Source organism: Dermacentor albipictus, chromosome 5 (genome assembly GCF_038994185.2).
Source record: "Dermacentor albipictus isolate Rhodes 1998 colony chromosome 5, USDA_Dalb.pri_finalv2, whole genome shotgun sequence".
NCBI classification, from domain to species: domain Eukaryota; kingdom Metazoa; phylum Arthropoda; class Arachnida; order Ixodida; family Ixodidae; genus Dermacentor; species Dermacentor albipictus.
The window spans coordinates 108,311,932-108,325,023 of NC_091825.1; the positions used below are offsets into that span (position 1 = coordinate 108,311,932).

Consider the following 13,092-nt stretch of genomic DNA (forward strand, 5'->3'; position numbering starts at 1 on the left):
CCAAAGCGCACTACCGCCGCCTTTTAAAAATCCAACGGGAGCCAAGCCAAATCAGTAATAAGTTGGCTATTTGGGTGAACGCAACGTACCCGTTAGAACCACCGGGTACGCCCAGCGCACTCGTTCGAACCACCGGGTACGCCCAACGCCGGCCGCTTGAAACTTGGAACCCATCGGGCCATCGGGTTGGAGGAAAATTTGGGCAAGAATTGTGAATGCTGACAAGTTTGACGTCTGTTACATAGTAGCTTATTATTTCTAGTAATTTCTAGGGGTAGCAGATGTGCGGCGGCCTTTCCTTCCACAAGTTTCCTTCAAACCGCAAGTAGCAGTGTACTTTTCATTTGTGCTTCGTTTCGTTTTCCCGTGCATGGGAAGTAGGAAAAACGTCCTTTTGCGTCTAGAAGTATCTGTGGCAAGCACCCCTTTCTCCTCAGTTTACCGCATATCACTTGGTACTGCGGGCGAACTTGATAGGTCCGTGCCGAATTTCTAGCATGAAAGACACGGTAGTGCACAAGTCGCCCGATTTCTATGCTATAAAGATTGTGTTACGTATATAAGGCAGTCTTCTTTTAAAATGAGCGTCGCCGAATGATTTCCTGGCCTGTTTGTTCGCAGCACCTGCGTGTTCGCAAGTATAGCGTATCAAAAACGCTGCTATATGCTGCCCGTTAAATTTCCCATGCTTCATTCGGAACATTATGTATAAGAGGCAGCGTAGCTTATACGATACGCTGGGCATTACAGGGTGCGACATGCGATTTCGCCAATACTCGTTTCGCAGTACTGAGTGGCCACTTTTCCGTCTAGCGCCAGTGAACGGATCGAATACGCAAACTACCCGAAGCTCAAGGATTTTACAGACGAGCAACTGGCCAAGTGGAGATTGTGTGGCCTTCATTTTACACCTGAAAAGGTCCTGAAACCAGGGCCGACATTGAACGGCATCACGAGGAGGCTTGAACAATGTGCAGTGCCTACAATTCCTGTCTACTGAGGAATGCATCGTGTAACAACCGCATCATGTAAAATTGGCAACTGGAAACAAAAGTCGCAAGGAGTTGAGAAATTAAGCGATCTACTAAGGGAGAGAGCCGAGGAAACATTCAGACAGAAAGAAAAAGCGAAAATTAACAAATATAACCGTTGTTTATGAAAATATTTATGGGTCAACATCTTTTTATTTAAAAAGGAAGTAGAGAAAGCGCCGCCGGAAGTGGAGAACAATTCCGTGTGTGTTGAATGATGCTTCTACAGTTATCAATCGAGCCGCCTGACGTCCACTTCTCTGCTGTGCTTATGTGGGTGTTTTTCTAACCTTCTGCAGTGGGTGCAGTCCATCTAGAACTGCAGCGTCTTGCGCTCTACGCGGTTGTACGGGACTGGCAGCCACGCATTGTTACGCAACTTCCCTAATAACAATATAAGTCGATTTTGGCACTTAACTTGGTGGAGCAGTAAACGAGGGATTCGAAAGAACTGTGATTGTTCTGAAAATACATATTTCTCTGTAATTCTTCCAGAGCTAATTAAAGAAACGCTACTAGAAATCTTTATTTTACACTTTCACTTGTTTGCTTGTTCTTGGCAGTGTTCTTCCTGCACTTCTTTCCTGCGTGAGTCCATTTGACGTGGTTCCTTGTTTGCCAAGTAAAGGACAGGTGTATCTCAGGCAGTACCTGTCAGATACACCTTATTTCATTTCTTTTGCGGGTTTGCGCACCTTTATGGCAAATGGTGGGCATTATTCACATGTGTACTAGTAAAGGTACCCCCCTCCCCTCTCATTTGCATAGAAAAGTTACCCAGGGTTACTTCCTCCACTCCCCCCCAAAAAAATTCTGGGTTCCTGTCTGGTTCAGCAGATTCTTCATGGTTGTGTGGAATCACATGTTGATTTTATCTGTACCTGTGGCCGCGCCTCTCATCTGATTTGCTTGGGAGGATGTGTACACATGCATTTAAAACTTTTTTTTACCCTCTATCTTCCAGAGTTCTACAAAAGACCAGTGGGACAAGATGGTGTGTTTGTTTTTGTGCATGGAAATATACCGTATGTTGCACATATAGGAGCGACAAGCCTACATGACTCTTCTGGCTGAACTGCCGGTTAATTAGACTGAAACTTTGCACACAGGTCACACTTAGCAGTGAGTGCCTTATTTGTTTGTTTCATTCAGAATAAACAAGAAGTTTGTTTCACCTGCAGCAGTACCAAACAGGTTGTATAAATTTCAAGTGAATGAAACTGGTGCAGTTTGTCACTGCAATGATGAAGCAAGGTGCATGCTTTGTTTTGCAAGTGGCCTTGCGGTTTCACCCTAGCAATGACAGATGGTCCATTCCCAGACATTCTACGAAGTTCCGCAGGCGACGCACAATTCCTATTTTTGGGGTGTGAAACAGGCATATAATGAACTCAAACGTGGCATTAAAATGCACTCATTACGAAGTGCTGCCTCTATGTGAAACTTGAATGTGAATGAGCGAGTGGCTCAACCACATGTACAGTGGTGAGCAAAAGTGACAAACCCGTGTGAGTGCGTGCTGAAGAGCATGCCAGTGAAACCTGTCGCTGCGCCACTCAAGATCGCATGACATCGATTACAGTGCGGTGCACATGTGCATTTTTGTATTATTTATTGGCATGACCACTCACTCTTTCTGCAAGCGCACGCACTACCCGCCATCGCGGCATAGTGGCTATGACGTTGTGCTACTAAGCCCGAGGGTGTGGGATAGAATCCCGGCTGAGGTGGGCGCATTGTGATTAGGGTGAATTGCCATAATGCCCGTGTACCAGGTGTTGGGTGCAAGTTAAAGAACCCCAGGTGGGGTGTACCCAGTGGCGTAGCAACAGGGGGGGCCGGGGGGCCGTGGGCCCTGGGTGCAAGGGGCCAGTGAGGGGGGGGTGTCATATACGTCTGAAGGCACCCCTCTTTCCGCCGGCTACACCTGGAGAGGAGGGTGACAGAAGACCTACGGGCCCCAGGTGCCAGACCTAGCTACGCCACTGGGTGTACCTCACAATCAAATCTTGGCTTTGGCGCGTAATACCCCAGAATTTCATTAATTGAAGCGTGCGCACTATCGCCTCACAAGTTCTACGCGAGCAGCTTCTGCAGCAGGCCCCCACTGAGCTACACTTGACAAGCAGCGGCAGCTTGCATAGAATTCGTGAAGCGTTAGTGTGTGTGCACCAGAAAGAGAGCACTGCATCGGAATCAGTGTCACACGAGCTCGAACAACAGGGTGCCAGGTTGTGTTGGCATGTCTGTTACTTTTGCTCACCACTATACCTGGTGCTGTTTGTGCAACATTGTCTACTTTTAATTTTACTACGGCGCAGAAAAGTTGGCAGAGTTGCATTCACATTCAAGTGTGTAACTCTTCGAAAGTGTCAAAAAGTTGGAATTATTTGTAAAGAATGAAACATGTGGAAGAAAGTGAGAATATTTTTCTGCTAGCTTGTACAGCCCCTTCATCAGACAGGAGCCTACCTAGCGCTCATGTTCACAACCATACATGCTTCTGCTGTCTTGCGTGTAATGGTTCATATGTTTGGAAATATTTTTACCTGTTGCTGGAATTTGAATGAGAGCACCCGCTCTAAAACAAGGCACAGCAACAAAACACAATTCATTGCTTGCTGGCAGACCATGTTTATTTAGGTGCACAATAATCCATTGGACAGGCGGAGTTTACAGACCACTCTACTCGAACCCTTGCACTCTAAACAAGTCGCACACAGCTGCTCTGCAGGAATGTTTGCGCTAAACAAAGTATTCACCGAGAATGTTCTCGCAATCACAAAATGAGCCAGTTGCATTAATCAGCCAACTGCTTTTGATCAGCTTTCTATGATGGCATTGCAACGCTAGAACAAGTGTCTGCTCACTGATTTTTACACAAGATTGTAAATCCTCTACTATGTGCAGTGCGATAATATTTATCTCACCTGTTCACAGGAGCCGCATTAATAGATTGACAAAGTTTTTTTACTATGTTCGAAAGGTGTCTCAGGGCCCCTTGAACAGGAATGGCAAAGCTGTCTTAAGTCATGTCAGCATTTTAATTTTATTTTGGCCTTAAAGGCCACAAGGCGTTGTGGAACGGGAAACTCTCATATTTATGACTCTAAACGATCCCTCATAGTTCCGACATTTAACATTTGCACATGCCAGCTAAATTGGATGTTTTTTGCTAATTTACTTTTAGTGCAGTAAACAGCATTCTGCTGGTTTTTATGTTTTAAATGAACAAGTGGGGTATGTACAGTGCGTGGTTATCACACATTACTGCTTGATTTGTAGCGAGGAGGGCATGAACTTTGACAAAACACTCACACTTGGCTTTCTGAAAGCAATGGTGGTGCCATGACATTCAATTGGGTACACTCCATCACTGATGGTAAAAAAGACACCTCAAGAGTTGCTAAAAGCTGCCCATTCACAGCATCTTGTCTTTAGGGTTTGCACTCAAAACAAAAATTACAAGCCGGCTTGGACTACACTCCTTTGTAAAAGAACAGTGTTTGCAACATAGACCGATATTGAAAACACTGCAACATAAAAAAGTACTGTATTTACTCTAATGGGTGGGCAGATTCATTATTTTTTTTAATTATTGCACCAAATAGGGGCTGGCTTAGATTCGAGGATATGTTATGGTGGCAACCACCAGGCACTGCCGACGCCAGAAATGTTGATGCCACAAGGTGGAAAAAGAGGTTGCTGATCTTGTCAGGATGCAAAGAGCAGCTGGAATGTCTATAACGACGTAGATCATGACGAAGGATGTTGCAAACATTAGAGGTGTCAACCAGAACAAGTTCAGAAGCCTGTCCACATTAATATGCCTATGACATGTCTACTTTGCTTAGGTAGGGAACTAGGTCGTGGCTGCAAGTGGTAAAAATTTTGGTAGATATGATAACGCAAGCATTGCAAAAGTGCGAAATTTTGACAATGTTTCATGTTTCCTTTTTTTTATTGCAGTCAAATGCCTCTTTTTGTTGGGCTTGCATTCAAAGAAAGCATATATTTTTATTTTTTTACGTTCGAGATTTCGGCAGTCAGCCTAGTATTGATGCCAGCCTAAATTCAAATATGTACAGTAGCTGCGGTGCTTTTCTAAAATGGTATCATCTAGAAAGATGAAAAGGTGAGTGCATTCATTTCGGAAGGACATGTTTACCACTACGAAGACAAAACTTGAGGAAACAAAACAAGACGAAACAAACAAGACAAAACAAAAAGGACGGCACAGGCAATAACATGGACAGTGACATGGGTGGTCATTTTCATTCCTATCTGTGTTTCGTCCTTGTAGCAGTTAACATGCTTTTTAGTAAGCACCAACTATGCCGAATGCAATTTTTTACTCATATTACTGTGTCTTACTTTGTCTACCTGACAGTTGTACATGGAGTGACTCACTCATTGAGTCAGGGCTGTGAGCTGTAGTGACCTGTAGCATAAGCAAAAAAAAAAAAAGCAAAGCCTTTCAAAAAGCAGACACGTGGAATACCCGATGCATGCGCTGCTTCCTTACTGAAGATAATAATGCGTATTCTTTAATATTCTAAACATTTTAATTGTTTATTTTGAGCTTTACAGTTAGAAATGAAGTGACCTCAATTTCTCAGATGAGTACTCTAATGAGAAAAAAAAAACAGTACACATTCCCAATATGTGACAAAATGTAGGTATCTTCCTTCCAACACCATCTTCCCAAGGAATGCACATTAGGTAGCAGTGGGATAAGGGCAAGAGTTAGCGATGCAAAAACTGGTTTGCCTGGGCAGCTTTGTCCACAACTGTATGAGCAGATCGCAGTACCTTGAACACCACACCTGAGCTAGGTTTTGGCATTTTGTTTCATGTGCTTTAGCTTGAAAGTGTGGCTTATCACCTTTCGAACATTCTCTGTTACTGCCCTTCCCTTGACAGCTAAAGTTTGTGTGCGTGCTATCCAAATCCAATTGGACAGTGAGCAGTCCACAAACCAAGGTTACTAGAACCATGGTCTCAAGCGTCAATTTTTGCAAAAGGCTACTAAAGCCCTTCTGCAGTTGTTGAGAACTGGACTGACTGTAGATGCCTTGAACGTGCACGTAACGCTCAGCAATATCAGTTGCGCATCTCGACAAGAGATGCACAGCAGACTTGGCGACAAAGGTGCTTCACAACCTTCTGCTCAAGCAGCTGAGAAACAAGACACAGCGCCATCGCCAACGACAGCATCTAAATCTTGGGCATCACAAAGCTCTAACAAGACGGCATGTGCATTTCAGACCTAGTTGCCACAACTCGGTTGCATGAAAGACCATTATCCCAGCAGAGAAAGTGGAGCCACCGAATAGGTGAAAGAGCCTAAGAAACCTGGTGACTTTAAAACCTCATTAACCTCCCAGCCTTTCTTTTTATATCTCTCTGATATCTTTGTAAATTTGTTGAAAATATGCTCTCTTGAATTCCCACTTACGTCTCTGTTCCAAGGGTCAAGAAGCGGGCAAGCTGCTCTGCCAATTCAGCTACTGCTGAGGGACAAGATGAATGCAAGATGGCAACAATGATCAGGCACATGTTTGTCCCCATAATTTGGTGCTCGCTAGAGCTGGATGTCAAAAAATGCCCTGTTCTTTTCATGCTGCAGTCAACTACCGACAGTGGCAGCTGTGAAGTCAAAGGAGTTGCTAGTACGAGACCATGACAGTATAACAGCATGTGTGGTAAGTATTTGCTATAAATTTTCATGTTTAGATTTCTTTCATCCAATTAGCATGATACATAGTGTTCATGCAGCAATGTCACATGTGGAATCCCAAATGAAGTTATGGCTGTCTTTACCACGTCTATGGCTCCTATGGCAACACCATTCCCAAATTTTTCGGATTTCATCTCGTATATGTCTAATTAGGGCCTTTTGCTGAGTGAAACACAACTTCATTCTCTAACGGACCCAAAACTTATTTTGATGGTGGTGCATGAACAGTAGGAGAAGTCCTTGAAAACATTAAGGTCCAGCTTCTGTTGCCTTCTGTGAAAGCTAAGACAAAGTTCTCAGGGAGATTGAGGCTTGAAGTGAATAACAGTGGTTGAACAAGGATTTTTGCTGGAGCCAGCAATTTACCAAAGGAGTTAGTCTTCATCAGTGCAGCAAAACTGTTTCCTTGGCAACGTTCATGTACATACAGCTCACTTTCCCCCACTTTCAATTTGGGAAAGGGAGGGAGAATAAGCTGATGTGTAGGGTATGGTAAGGGTGGTTGAACTGCACAATAAAATGGAGAAGGGGGAGAGAGAAAAAAATTGGAGTAGTGTCTTCCCACAAAGAATGGGGTAGTGGCGCATTGGTGCTGGTTAAATCAAGTGTGTCTTCTGCGATTCCTATCACTGAAAACATTTGTTTTTGTAAATGGGTCTCTTTCTTTTGACTCAAATATTCTTATCGCTCACGCAATTGCGATTAGCCTTCTGTGACAGACTTAGACACCTCTTCGATTTAGTCTTAACATTTTCAGGAGCTAACTGCATACTCTGTTTAGATTTTAACTTCCCAGAGATTATATTGGGCGACGTGACAGTGCCTTCTTGCCTTTCTAAAGACTTCCTTGATCTTTGATTTTTGACTATGCATAAATGGTGCCTGTGCCAACTCGCGATGCTAATATTCTTGACCTAGTTTGGTTTGAAACCATGATACGGTTCAGTCGTTTCAGTGTATTGACACCCTTAGGGATCAAGAGAGGATGTTTCATTTCATGTATTCCTATACTTTGTGCAGACAGGTACACTTCTTGCTTGAGCAATTTGGAAAGAGTGGCTGTTATAGTACGTATTGTTTTTGATTATTAGGATTCTAAATCGGGCATGTCGGTAATGATCCATGATGCAACAGCACCGCTTACCACAGGGCAGAGCAAAGAGAACACAGGACACATGCTGACTGCCAGCTAAGTTTATAAATGAATTACAGCAGCTTATATGTGCCACAACATCAGTCCTACAGCCCACACTTGCGTATACACAATCTACAACATTGGATCACTGCAGGAAATAAAGAATTGCAATTTTATGCCTCAGCATCAGAACCTAATTCACACAGTATTGTCTACCTTCCAGATAGGCCACTTTCTGATCGCATAAGGCAATAGAAGCAACATCTTATTTTATACACCTTGACTATTCCACAGTTACCCTTTCCCTGTGTATGAAAAGGTGTGTGTGCAGACCCTTTTAATGAACTGTTACGCTCCATTAGCCTTGTGTTGGTTCACTGTCCATTATACGGTTGTGGGTGCTTTTGAATTTTGAAAAATGCAAAGATAACTTGCAAACAAGGAATGGGCAACTCCTGAAACAGCTGACATGTTCAGAATAATAAAATGTGCCAACGTGCGTGCTACCTACTTTTTCATTACTTTATGCTATCACTAAGTGGCCTATTAAAGGCTAGATGATAATTAATATTGGCCCTATGATGTTGGATCAAATTGTCGTTTTTATTGTCTGAAGCGATCTCGTGTACAAACTGTGTACATGCAATTGCAGGTTACAGGAGTGATGTTCTGCAGTAAGCTGCTTCATCTAATACAGTTGTTTGGTAGCCAGCACGAGAGTTGTGCTTACTTTGCTCATCCTTGCTTGTACTGCCCTGTAGCTGGGCTGTAAGCCTCTTCAAGCAGAGGCTGCATTGCTTTCTTCAGAGTAAGGATGCAGTTTTTATTGTACAAACTGTCCGGGACAAACCTTAAGGTACACCACTGGCAAGTGTAGCTGACCCTTCTTCAACACTGGGCTTTCACTGATGCCAGCATCAGTGTTTCGTATTTTCTATTGGGGCCTTCCAACTTCCAAGATGCACTTCCGCTACAGAAGCAGTTCTTCACGAACAGTCTCTTGTTTGCATGCAGCTCTTTCTTCACCGTCCGCCAGCTACTCACAGAGCAATGGCTGAGCAAAGTTTATGTCTAAGAAAAGTCACGTACAGTCGCGCACAGAATATTACGGACCATGAAATCTAAGAAAAAGCTGAATATCTCCGCAACCTCACAACGCAATCTGGTATTTGCATTTCGGACCTCGACTAGAATATGCTAACAACGTGGTCGTGGGCAATTTTACTGGTTACTGCTACAGGCTGCTCGGGAATTGAAGGTTTTCGGAGATCCCGTGGTTCATTTTATTCTGTCCGCGACTGTACATGTAGAGTTTGACTCTGCAATCCCAAAATTAAATTTAAACATGCACATAAACAAAAACTGGAGTTAAAGGCCAGATGCTTTTTTGTTTCTTTTTTGTAAATTGAGCTATTTATTGCATTCTTATGGTCGAGGCATTAAAGACATTAACATCTTTTCTTGTCTCTTTCAGGTTGGAATATTGGCTTCATATGATCCCAGGTTTCTGGATGGGCCTAATGTTTTTCTGAGCGCCACAGATGGCACAACTGCATCAACGCAAATTTCCTGTACGTCAGTTTCAATGCACTCATCACAAACTGTAGCTGAAGTTGCGTGCTGTGCTCCTTGACAGAACACAGCATGCCGAACATTGCTTGAGTACAAATTCTGCCATTTAGATTACAGAGATTACATTGAGATTTTAAAAGTTGGCTTAGAGTGCAGGGGATTTATGATTGTCTACTACGCAAGTACGTACCGCTGAACTTCATTTGCTTGTTCACTTTCTTTTTAACTGAGTTGGGGGTGCATTCTGTATCAGTCCGTATCAGTTTGATTGTTTTGTAAAATTGAACAATGCTGTTGCAGGAACCAATTCGGAAGCAGCCTTATAAAATTTCATCTTCACACTAGCGACACAAATTGCCACATCAAAGTGATGTCATTGTATGATTTTGTGAAGTGCAGCCATCGCTTTCAGAAGTGGCATCAAAAGTATGTTCAAAGCCACTGCCAGTGGACTTCGTGGCTGTGGTGTTGGGCTGCTGAGCACGAGGTCGCGGGATCGAATCCCGGCCACGGCGGCCGCATTTCGATGGGGGCAAAATGCGAAAACACCCGTGTGCTTAGATTTAGGTGCACGTTAAAGAACCCCAGGTGGTCTAAATTTCCGGAGTCCTCTACTACGGCGTGCCTCATAATCAGAAAGTGGTTTTGGCACGTAAAACCCCAAATAGTAGTAGTAGTGCCAGTGGACTTCTGTGGCTGTGCCTCTTCCGACAGTATATAATGTGCAGATGCCACATGTGTTGTATACATTGCAATGTGACACACAGAAATACATATTGTAAATATACTTATATGGGGAAATATGGGGAATTATATATGGGAAATTTATGGGGAATGTATATATGAAAAAAAAATATGTACAGCTCAAAGGTTTTACAATAAAAAGTGGAATTCATTTAAACTTGTTGTTTTGTGTCAGCCAAGGTACAGCATTCTATGTTTCAGCTGCACAGATGTGGCCCTCTTCATTTTGCAGGATGCCACTCACCAGGGTGGTATTTCTGTGGCAATTGCGCCATTTTGATATAAATGCAAATTCCTGTGCCAAACAGAGAAAATTGACCGAAATTGCGCCGCACTGCACCAGAATAGCTTCAACATGTCTGCTCAGGTAGTGGCCGTGAACAGTGAGCAGATTCATTCTCCCAAAAAAAAGTGTGCGGCTGTTCACATTCCACACACCGTCCGATGGCGCCTCCTGGACAGTTTCTCGTCGTTTTTGCTCCTATTACACTAGACTTTTCAGCGCTTCCGGCAAGTGGCCCGCATGTGTGTGTTTACCCCCGACTGTCGTTGTTGCTGTCAGAACAGCCCAGGCGGCTGTATTTAGAGTGTACTAGAATACAGTTGAGTGGGCCGAGCAACGCGATGCTCCCTAGCTGAGGCGCAAAACAATGAAAAGTAGGCTGGGGGAGCTGTGAGCAAACTAGATATTAGGGAGGCACACGCAGCAGCGGGTTCAGCGGGTGGGCGTCTCTGTCCCCAAAGCTGGCACAACATAAAACTATTGCAATCTGTGTTTGCGCCCATTTTTTGTGAGATCTGGACCATCTCGACCTATCACGGAGTTCTAATGGTGAGTTTGGAATAAAAGCAGATTGAACTAGTTCCATGTTATACTAACCCAGGGTCGACCGGAGCTCTCTGGGTCTGCAGTGACATAAGGTGACCCAGAAATTATGTTACCGCGTCGATTGGACCACATAATACGAGAACATTTTCCACTATCATGGGCGTTGGCGCGGAATAGTTAGTTCGATCTTAGTGCCACCGATGTTTTCGGCCTTACAGGAAAGCGTGTGCCATGCCGCTGCTTGACGTACTCTTCCATATTCAAGTACTCTATAGCTATAATGTATACTTCTACCGCCCCGCGTTCTGGTTGCCTTGTGGCCAGAGGAAACCATTTCTATTATGTAGGAATGGCTTTCAGTAAACCACAGTAGTTCCGTAACTCTGGCTTCCTTGTACAGTCTGTTGGTGAAACGCATTTCCAGGCACTTCACCCCCACTGTCGAGACATTAAAGGAATATGTATTTATAAAAAATGATTTGGGATACTTTTCTCAATTTGACTCACTCTTGCAGACTGCATATTTTTTTGTGATTGCTACCACTAATTAAAAATCTGCAAGCACTATTAACAAAATTTGCATGCACTAGGCAGTTTCAGTATCATGGTAATCCACTTCGTTATTCAGCTTATGATGTTGCTTAAGACAGTTGCAGTACAGTGCTCATGTTGGTGTATTGTGTGTCCTGTCGTGGTTTCTGAGTGAGCTGCCAGATTTGTTATTTCATTATTCTACCAAAATTTATATTGGCCTGTTCCAAACAGCTACAAAATGCTATCTTGTCTGCTCCAAAACGCAATTTTCCTTGCTCCAAAAATTCCTGCAAAATGACTTTAAGCAGTCCCACCTCTGCACTCATCCCTTTCAAGCATTATGTCACTCTCTCTTCAGCACCAAACTAATTTACTGTGAAGAGAAAATAATCATATGCAGTATCATCAACAGAACTGACTACTGACCAGGCAGTGTAAAAAAAAAAAAAAAACTTGAGGTTTCAGGATCTATACAGATCACCTTGTTCAACAAGGGTACTTTTGTACCCTTGTTCAGATTTTGTTCAGGTCATAGAGTTACTATAGCAAACTCTCTGGTACAGATGCTTTGTTGTACAAGGATGCCCTTGTCAAACAAGAGATCTAGAGATCTTGGAACATCAAGTTTGTTCTTTGACATTGGTCAGTGACCTGTTGCATTAATGATGCTGTTACGTACCACGACAGTGTTGTGCCAAAATTTTGATTACAACAATATTCTGTCCGTGCTATGAGCTTTTCCTTCCACAAGTTCCGTGTTTATGTCTAACCTTCCAATCAAGAAACACCAGCTGGAATGTTTACTTCTGAGAGAGACTGAAAGAGCTGTGGCTACCACTACTTCCTAAGCCTTTTCTTTTTGCCATACAATCGACTGTACTTTCTCTTTACATCTAATGGGCACAAAGCTTTTGCAGATATGAATGTTTAACCTTTCTAGGTATCTGTGGCAGGCTTTCCTAATGGATGTCTAAACTTGTCACATTGTTGCTTTATCATTGCCCTTGCAAGCTGGAGCATGAATAGACCAGTTATCAGCAATACTTGTTAAGCACCTGCTGCTAACTGCTTCCGCTTTTCATTTTAGTGGAGATGAAGAAGAAACAATGTAGGCTTCCTCTTTCCCTTTTTCACATTTTTGCTCGCCAGCTGAACCATTCCTCTAATTTTCTTTCACGTGGAAGATGTCTAAATTATTGTGATTACTTGCTTGCTTTGTTATGGAAAACCTTACATTAGACGGAAGCAGCGTCTGTGATTTTCGTGAATTTAAATGCTCGAATACCAGCTTCTGTTATCATCGCCAAACTTATGCCTCTAACATTCTGTATAGAAACAACACCAGTGTTTGCAAAGGTGCAGTTGAATACTAAGCACTATGAAAAGGCATGTATGAAGCGCTTTTGTATGAGCGCTGAAACCAAATCCAAGTGTCCGGTATCCACTTGCTTCCACTTTCCAAATCCACTTGCCTGGTATGCCCCCTTCCCCCCCCCCCATTCTGCTC

At 43.3% G+C, this 13,092-nt stretch overlaps 1 protein-coding gene across 19 annotated transcripts in view; it reads left to right on the top strand.

Annotated features, from left to right (window-relative positions):
- Window positions 1-97: 97 nt before the first annotated feature.
- Window positions 98-13,092, top strand: part of LOC139060024 (very long chain fatty acid elongase AAEL008004-like) — a 32,213-nt gene continuing 19,218 nt past the window's right edge. The window contains exons 1-5 of one of the 19 annotated variants that reach the window (XM_070538718.1): window positions 98-333; window positions 1,996-2,025; window positions 6,504-6,584; window positions 6,661-6,736; window positions 9,381-9,477. The gene's annotated coding sequence lies outside the window, so the exon portion shown is untranslated. Of the gene's footprint in view, window positions 334-1,995; window positions 2,154-3,024; window positions 6,737-9,380; window positions 9,478-13,092 lie in introns of those variants that run through there. The other 18 variants (XM_070538715.1, XM_070538716.1, XM_070538721.1 and 15 more) reach the window with 18 other exon arrangements.